Source organism: Pecten maximus, chromosome 15, assembly GCF_902652985.1.
Source record: "Pecten maximus chromosome 15, xPecMax1.1, whole genome shotgun sequence".
In the NCBI taxonomy this organism is placed as follows: Eukaryota; Metazoa; Mollusca; class Bivalvia; order Pectinida; family Pectinidae; genus Pecten; species Pecten maximus.
In genome coordinates this window covers 30,764,801-30,772,331 of record NC_047029.1, presented here as the reverse complement: position 1 = coordinate 30,772,331, position 7,531 = coordinate 30,764,801, and positions in this window count along the sequence as shown.

Genomic DNA, 7,531 nt, shown 5'->3' with positions numbered 1-7,531 from the left:
TGATTATTTCAGAATATTAAAGACAAGGTGTTTAACTCGCCGTTTCTATCTCAAAACCAGGATGCAAAATAGTGTACCTCATATAACGTTGTGGTTAAGACGAAAAATAGACGTAGTTATATTTCATAAATGTCCCTCCATATTATTGTAGCAGGGTCAAGCTGCTATCTTATTTGTATGTCCGCGCCCGCCGTAAAGAGCACTGATTTGTATGTCCGCGCCCGCCGTAAGTGCTCGCTATCGTGTTCCTAGCTTGTCCGCGTGTCGTATCCCGTTGTGTGGTTCATATAGCGTACAGAGGTATTGCGTTTTGTTACTCGTGTTTATGTGGTTTTCTACGTTTGTATTCTATGGTGTGGTTTTGTACGTATTACGTAAAGTTGTGTCAGTTGTTTTCATTGGTCAGTGTTTTGGTCACTTTTCAGGTCTTTGTCTCGGGTAGGTGTCAGTTCCGAGTTGGACTCGACGACCGTACGGACATGTTTGTAATGTAAGTGTTGTCTTTGTTTGAAAGATGTTTTAAGTCTTATAAATATTTAATTATCATCTGTATATCTCCATATATTAAGTTGACAAAGCGTTGTTAATGCTTTGTATTGAAATTTTGGTGATAATTTATATGTCATAATGTACGTGACAATGAATCTTTTCAAGGTCATAATAGTTTCATGTATTCTTTGTAAATTAATGTTCTAGTCTTTAGATTAGGATAGTGATACTTAATTATTTATATTTTGTTTACAGTTTGAATTTCTCATAGTATTGGGAGTTTCGCAAGGTCTGTGTAGATACGGCTCTGCGCCACACGCAGGTAGCTATGTGTTATTTTTAAGTAATGAATATCTGTTATTTGAATTATCTGAGTAATTAATAAGTGAAAGTAATGGTATTAGAATTTATAGTAATTTATGTTTCATTAAGCAACTTTTGTATTTATGGCGGATCGCTGTAGTATAAAAAAATCTTTAGTAAGCGTTGTGCTCTAAATGTATGTTTAATCAGTGTCAGTGTATAGTATGTATGTTATATCGATTGTTATTTTGTTACAGGGTTATACATGTACCCTGGTACATTCTTTGAATAAATGACAGAGACCTCACCCAGAGTGTACGTTATTTGTATACAAGCATGCACCTCTACTACAATGGAGCCCCCAGTGACCTGTCATTCATCGAAGAAACGACCTAACATACTGCGATTCCCGCCAAACATCCACTCCTGCGGTCTTCGTGAGTCTCCGGATTGGGCCGATTCTCATTGTCCGTCACTACTCGTAGATCACCGGCATTTGCTGACGTCATTGCCTGATCGTCATTGTTCGTAATTGTTCGGTTATCTCCGAGAGCGTCTTGCTGTTCTGCGCATGTGTAGACTTTCCTACCAGTTTCCTGTTTTCGGTAAAAACAACGTTTTCTCCATGTGACAGTTTATATTATTCTCCTGCTGTTTCAACTTGCACTTCTTGGAACTGTTCAATACTGTGACTTGTTCTACAACTAGACTGACTTAATTCCGGATTATTAATTAATTCTATTTTGTGTTTATTCACTGGATTTATGTATACTTGTGTGATTGATTTATTTATTTAATTATGTTTTTGCTTTTGTGTGCTAATTTCATGTTGTGTCAACTGTGTGTGTTAGTGTTGACCTATGACGACTAGGACTGGGATTGTCGTTGTGTTTTTTTTCGCTGGATTATTTATTCTCATTCTACAGAAGGTGAGTTCTTTGGTTTTTGTTTATTTTTTTTCTGACAGTTGTGCCACATTTTGGTCTATCACTATCGTGTAATTAACAGGAACCGATTCGCGAAACATCTCGGCAAATTTGGCTACTGTTTATTAATATATTTTTATTTATTTGGTTTTTTTTTTTGCTTTTGTTTTCACATCATTGTTATTACAATTCTCTAATTTATTTCAGAAACCTAAAATTTGTGTTTATTTATATTTAGAATTTGTTTCAGTTTTTTTTTTTTTTTTCCCCACTTAGAGTTGTTGTACTACTGTTTTAGGTAAGGAACAGTGGCTAGTCTTGGAAATTGTATTATAATATTATCCCCGGTTGTTTTTTCAGTGTTGTGTTATTTTGTTTATGTAAATATACCTATTCAATCATGGAAGTTATGTCGAATGAGGAGATAGGTAAGCTCCTTGATATTTTTAAGACTCCTAAGAGTAAGCCGAACATGGATTCTGTAGAGAATTTTCAGAAATGGATGTCGGAACATAGTCAACATATACAGGCCCAAGAGGGAGCAGATTCCAAGGAAGCTGTTCAGGAGGAAGTGAAGACACGGTACCCATCCTCGTTTAAGCAGCACTTCCCGAAGATCTCCCCATTTTCTGGAGATGACAAGAAGGAAACTACTTATGATGAATGGCGAAGCCAGGTGGAATGCATCATCAAGGAAGGTCATCCACAGCAGACAGTATCCCAGGCCATCAGAAGCAGTCTGAAAGGGGAAGCCCTCAGAGTTAGGTCACGACTCCCACCAGAGGCTGGCGTAGGGGAAATTTTGGCCAAGATGGATAGTGTGTCCGGCATTGTGGAGCAGTCAGAGATGCTCTTAGCTAATTTCTTTAGTGCCAAACAGAGCCTTCTGAGACTGTATCAGCCTGGAGTTGCAGAGTTGAGGACTTATTTACCAAGGCTGCTGATGCAAACAACATACCCCTTAACAAGCAGGACACCATGCTGAGGACAGTTTTCTGGTACAGCCTGCTCCTGGATCTAAAGTGCCTGAAGATTTCGAGATAACTCCATCTCTAGTGTCTTATAGTTATGACAAGAAAGCCAGGATTCCTATACAAATTATCAACTTATCGTCAAGGACCATAACTTTTCAACCAAGAGCTTTACTATGTGAGATACACCCAGTGACTGTTGAAGACATTAACCAGTTATCTGTCACAGATGAGGAAGCTGATGTCCTTGACAAGGTTGAGATACAGAAAGAAAGCCTCACGTAGGATCAAGTTGTTGGAATTAGACGACTGTTAGAAGAGTTTAGATCAAGTTTCTCTACAGCCGATACAGATATTGGTCATACAGATGTCGTCAAGCACCGGATTGACCTAGACAATCCTACGCCATTTAAACAGCGTTGCAGACGGATTCTTCCCACCATGTTTTCAGAAGTAAGAAGCCATCTTCAGCAGTTGTTGGTAGCTAGTATCATACGTCGTTCACATTCCCCTTGGACATCCAATGTTGTCTTGGTACGCAAGAAGTCAGGAGCTCTAAGAATGTGTGTTGATTATCGACAGCTCAACGAACATACTATTAAGGATGCCTACGCCTTGCCTAGGATCGATTGGATGTTAGACTCCCTTGCAGGTAACCGTTACTTCTCAGTGATCGACATGAAGTATGGATACCATCAGGTGGAGATCGCTGAAGAACATAATGAAAGGACAGCATTTGCCATCGGTCCACCGGGATTTTGGGAATATATCGGATGCCGTTTGGTTTAGCCAACGCCCCTCCAACCTACCAGCGGCTGATGGAAGATGTGATGGGCGAACTTCACACCACCATTTGCTATGTGTACATTGACGATGTGATAGTGTTCGCAAAGTCATATGAAGGTCACCTATCCAACCCGAGGCAAGTACTACAAATGGTCTCGGATGCAGGACTTAAGCTGTCAGCTGACAAATGCTCACTTTTTAAGAGAAAGGTTAAGTACGTTGGCCATGTTGTCTCGGAGGATGTCATTGAACCGGATCCAGATAAGATAGAAAGGATTACTAACTGGCCAAGACCCACAACACCAGAAGAAGTGAGAAAATTATTGGGGTTCATCGACTCCTACCGTCGTTTTATCCAAAATTTCAGCCGTATAGCTAAGCCTTTGACGATCCTGACTCCTGACTGACTGGAAAGAGCAGCAAGAAAGCTAAGCCCCAGATTGGCCAAGAATGGAAATGGGAAGCTGAACAAGAAGAGGCTTTCAACACTCTAAAGTTATGCTTATGTGGGCCACCGGTAATGGGATATCCCGACTTTAGTCCTGATAGTCACCCATTCGAGCTTCATATAGATGCCTCTTCACTTGGGCTAGGTGCAGTGCTTTACCAGGAGCAAGATGGGTTAAAGAGAGTTATTGCCTACGCAAGTAGAGGCCTATCGAAACCGGAATCGAGATACCCAGTGCATCGCCTTGAGTTCTTAGCTCTCAAGTGGGCTATATCTGAAAAGTTTAGCGACTACCTGGTTGGAAGGCGATTCACGGTACTGACTGATAATAACCCTCTTACCTATGTTCTCACCTCAGCTAAGTTGGACGCCACATCACAGAGATGGGTAGCAGCAATGGCAGGTTTCGACTTTGAGATTAAGTACCGCCCTGGAATCAGAAATGGAGATGCTGACGCCATGTCACGCCATCCGTTACTGGAGAATAGTGAGGAGACCTGTGTTATCACCAACGACATGATCAAGGCAATTAACGACAGCCTACAGGGCTCACCACTTATCGATACTATCTCGATAGCCCTTGATCCTTTCAGCGACTCAGCTGGAATTACCCCGGTCGACATGATTGCTGCACAGGAGCAGGATACTGTATTATCACGATGGAGAAACATCGTTAGGACTGGCATTAGACCCCATCGACAGGATCTTCCCAACACCATTGAACATTCAGTGTTCTGAAAGAACTTCGCAAGGTTAACAATAAAGGATGGAATCCTGTGCAGAGAAGCTATTTGGAACGGTGAGACAGTTGTGACTCAAGTGTTGCCTCGTTGCCAGATCGCTACGGTAATGGTACACGACCAAATGGGCCATCAGGGACGTGATCGAACTCTTTCTTTGTCACAGGACAGATTTTACTGGGTTGGCAAGGGAAGAGATGTTGAAAAATGGATCAAGCACTGCGACCGATGTATACGGATGAAGACCCCACAAAACTCCCGGGCACCTCTGGTAAACATTCGGACAAGTTGGCCCCTTGAGTTAGTGTGTATGGACTTTCTTAGTCTGGAGAAGTCGAAAGGTGGACACGATAGCATATTAGTCATCACCGATCATTTTACTACAGACCCGTGTACGTTCGCTGTTCCGTCTTAAACGCAAACGCTACGGAAATGGTACGGTAATGCTACGGAATTGCTACGGAAATGGTACGGTAATGCTACGGAAATGGTACGGAAATGATACGGTAATACTACGGAAATGGTACGGAAATGGTACGGTAATGCTACGGAAATGGTACGGAAATGATACGGTAATACTACGGAAATGGTACGGAAATGGTACGGTAATGCTACGGAAGTGCTACGGTAATGCTACGGAAATGCTACGGTTGACGCTCACAAATAATCGACCGTTTCTGACCGTTATCTGGTTCTTATAAAAAGCGGATCCTAGACGAAGCGAACTCGTAGAAACGACAGTGAAAGGTGTCTGATGGAGTGAATGTTGTATCGGGAAGTGGAAGAACGTTTTATCAAACTGTACTACTATAGAAAACCTCAGTTTGCGAGAATTTGTACAACTTTTAGAAACCGGAAATATTAAGGTCATAATTTATTATTCTCGGCAACAAAAGACGATAGTATTTGATTTTAAAATAAAATCACTCTCTACACTAGCGCTGCGGTCGCGTATGTGTTGTCTCTGTGTGTCCGAACTTTATCGTTTTGTTTTTATGTATTTATCTATATTTTCACTGCATTTATTCACCGCATTTGTACTGATAAACCCTAAGGTTTAAGTAATAAACTAATTGAATTGTAAAACTTGTATCAAAGTGTTAATTTAGGTACAGGTAAACAGATCAAGAATTCTGAACACAGATTGACCAGGCTATGAATAGACCCGCCTAGGGCTAATTGTAAAAAGGAGAAACTGACCAGGTGTGGTTATGACTTACACACCTGAGCCCGGTGACTCCTAATCAAGTGTATATCCATGGCCATCAGGTGAAGTTGATGGTGGTGGGGAGGGGGGATTAGTACCCATGGCAACAAGTAAGGGGGACAATTAAGTCAAGTACATGTACATGCCTGGCAAGTCTAGATATAACAATCACTGGTAATATTAATGGTGTGTAAGCATTGACGATTTGTTTAAAAGTCTGATGTCGGATCAGAGGAAATTCTGGCTGCATGGGGAGGGATAAAAACTAAAAACAAAACATCAATAATTATATACTTCAGACTATACAATGTACATGTGCAATCAGATACGTGTGTATCACCAGAGACATATATATGTCTCTGATACCACACGTCTGCAATGGAGCAGACTCTGTATGTTTACGTGATAATGGATAACACTCTGAAAATATTTATTAATGAACTTATTTTGTGATCTAACAACTACAGTTGAGTGACAATCAGTTAACCTTTGCACCCTAGGAGAAGTGAGGAGTGCACGAGATTTAAGGTACTGAAGTAAACGTATAATTAGTGCACAATAGTGTTTTTTTAAACTTATTATCACAAAGGACATAACCAGGTAATACTTTGATTCAATATATAAAGACTTCAACAGTGTAGAGTGAAGAATCTACTTTTGAAATTAATTTTGATGCTGTTTGCGATCATTTTAATCATTTACATGGTTCTATTACAATACATCAGTTTGTGTCAGAGGCCTAATAATGGCTGACTCAGGTGTACATATACTTCATGTAAATATTTTGTCAGACAAAATATCAATATTTTTTAATTTTAATTGAATGTTAATTTACTAAAGTTTCTTTTACATTGTTATTCTCAACTTGAAAGGCTTTTTACAGTACAAGTCATCTATATGATATTATACATTGTATGTTCTGTCGACAGATCTTGAGACATGTACATGTCCAGACCACATGTACATTACATTGAAGCCAAACATCTATGAAAGGCCTGTTGCCAATGGCCAACTGGGCGCAATATGCAACCCCACAGCCTTGAGGACATGCATCCTATCACACTTTACCTGTAAGATGCCGATCAGTCTAGCTCTTTTATGTCTGGCACGTGGTATACCTGGTCAGGTGACCTGTCCCCAATTAACCCCCCGGGGTCCAATTATGGCTTATTCTCACTTAGCCAACATACAGAAATTTACCTGTATTACCTGGCCAACATGTCAAATTTTACACCTGAGTGAATTTAAACTATAGCAGTAGCCTGTTCTTACTTTCATGAAAGAAAATATGAAAATGTCAAGTTGAATATGACTTATACAATAATGATTCAAATGAATTTATAGAGGCTACTTATAACAAATCTTAGATATTCACAGTAAAAATCGAAATTCATTAAGTTTACATATATCATGAAACCATCACCATCTCAAGAGTTTAAATTACAAATGTATGCTTTTTATAATAGAAGTATTAACAAGTGTCTTGTATGACTGTTATTTAAATCTGTGTATATGTGTGAGGGTGTGTGTGAATTTATTTATTTTTTTTTTATTTTTTTTTTTTTTACAAAATAACAATTTTAGAAAAGACACCAAAGCAAATATTTTTTGTGCATACCAATAATTATAAAATTCTATCAAACTAGCAGCGGATGTGTTTC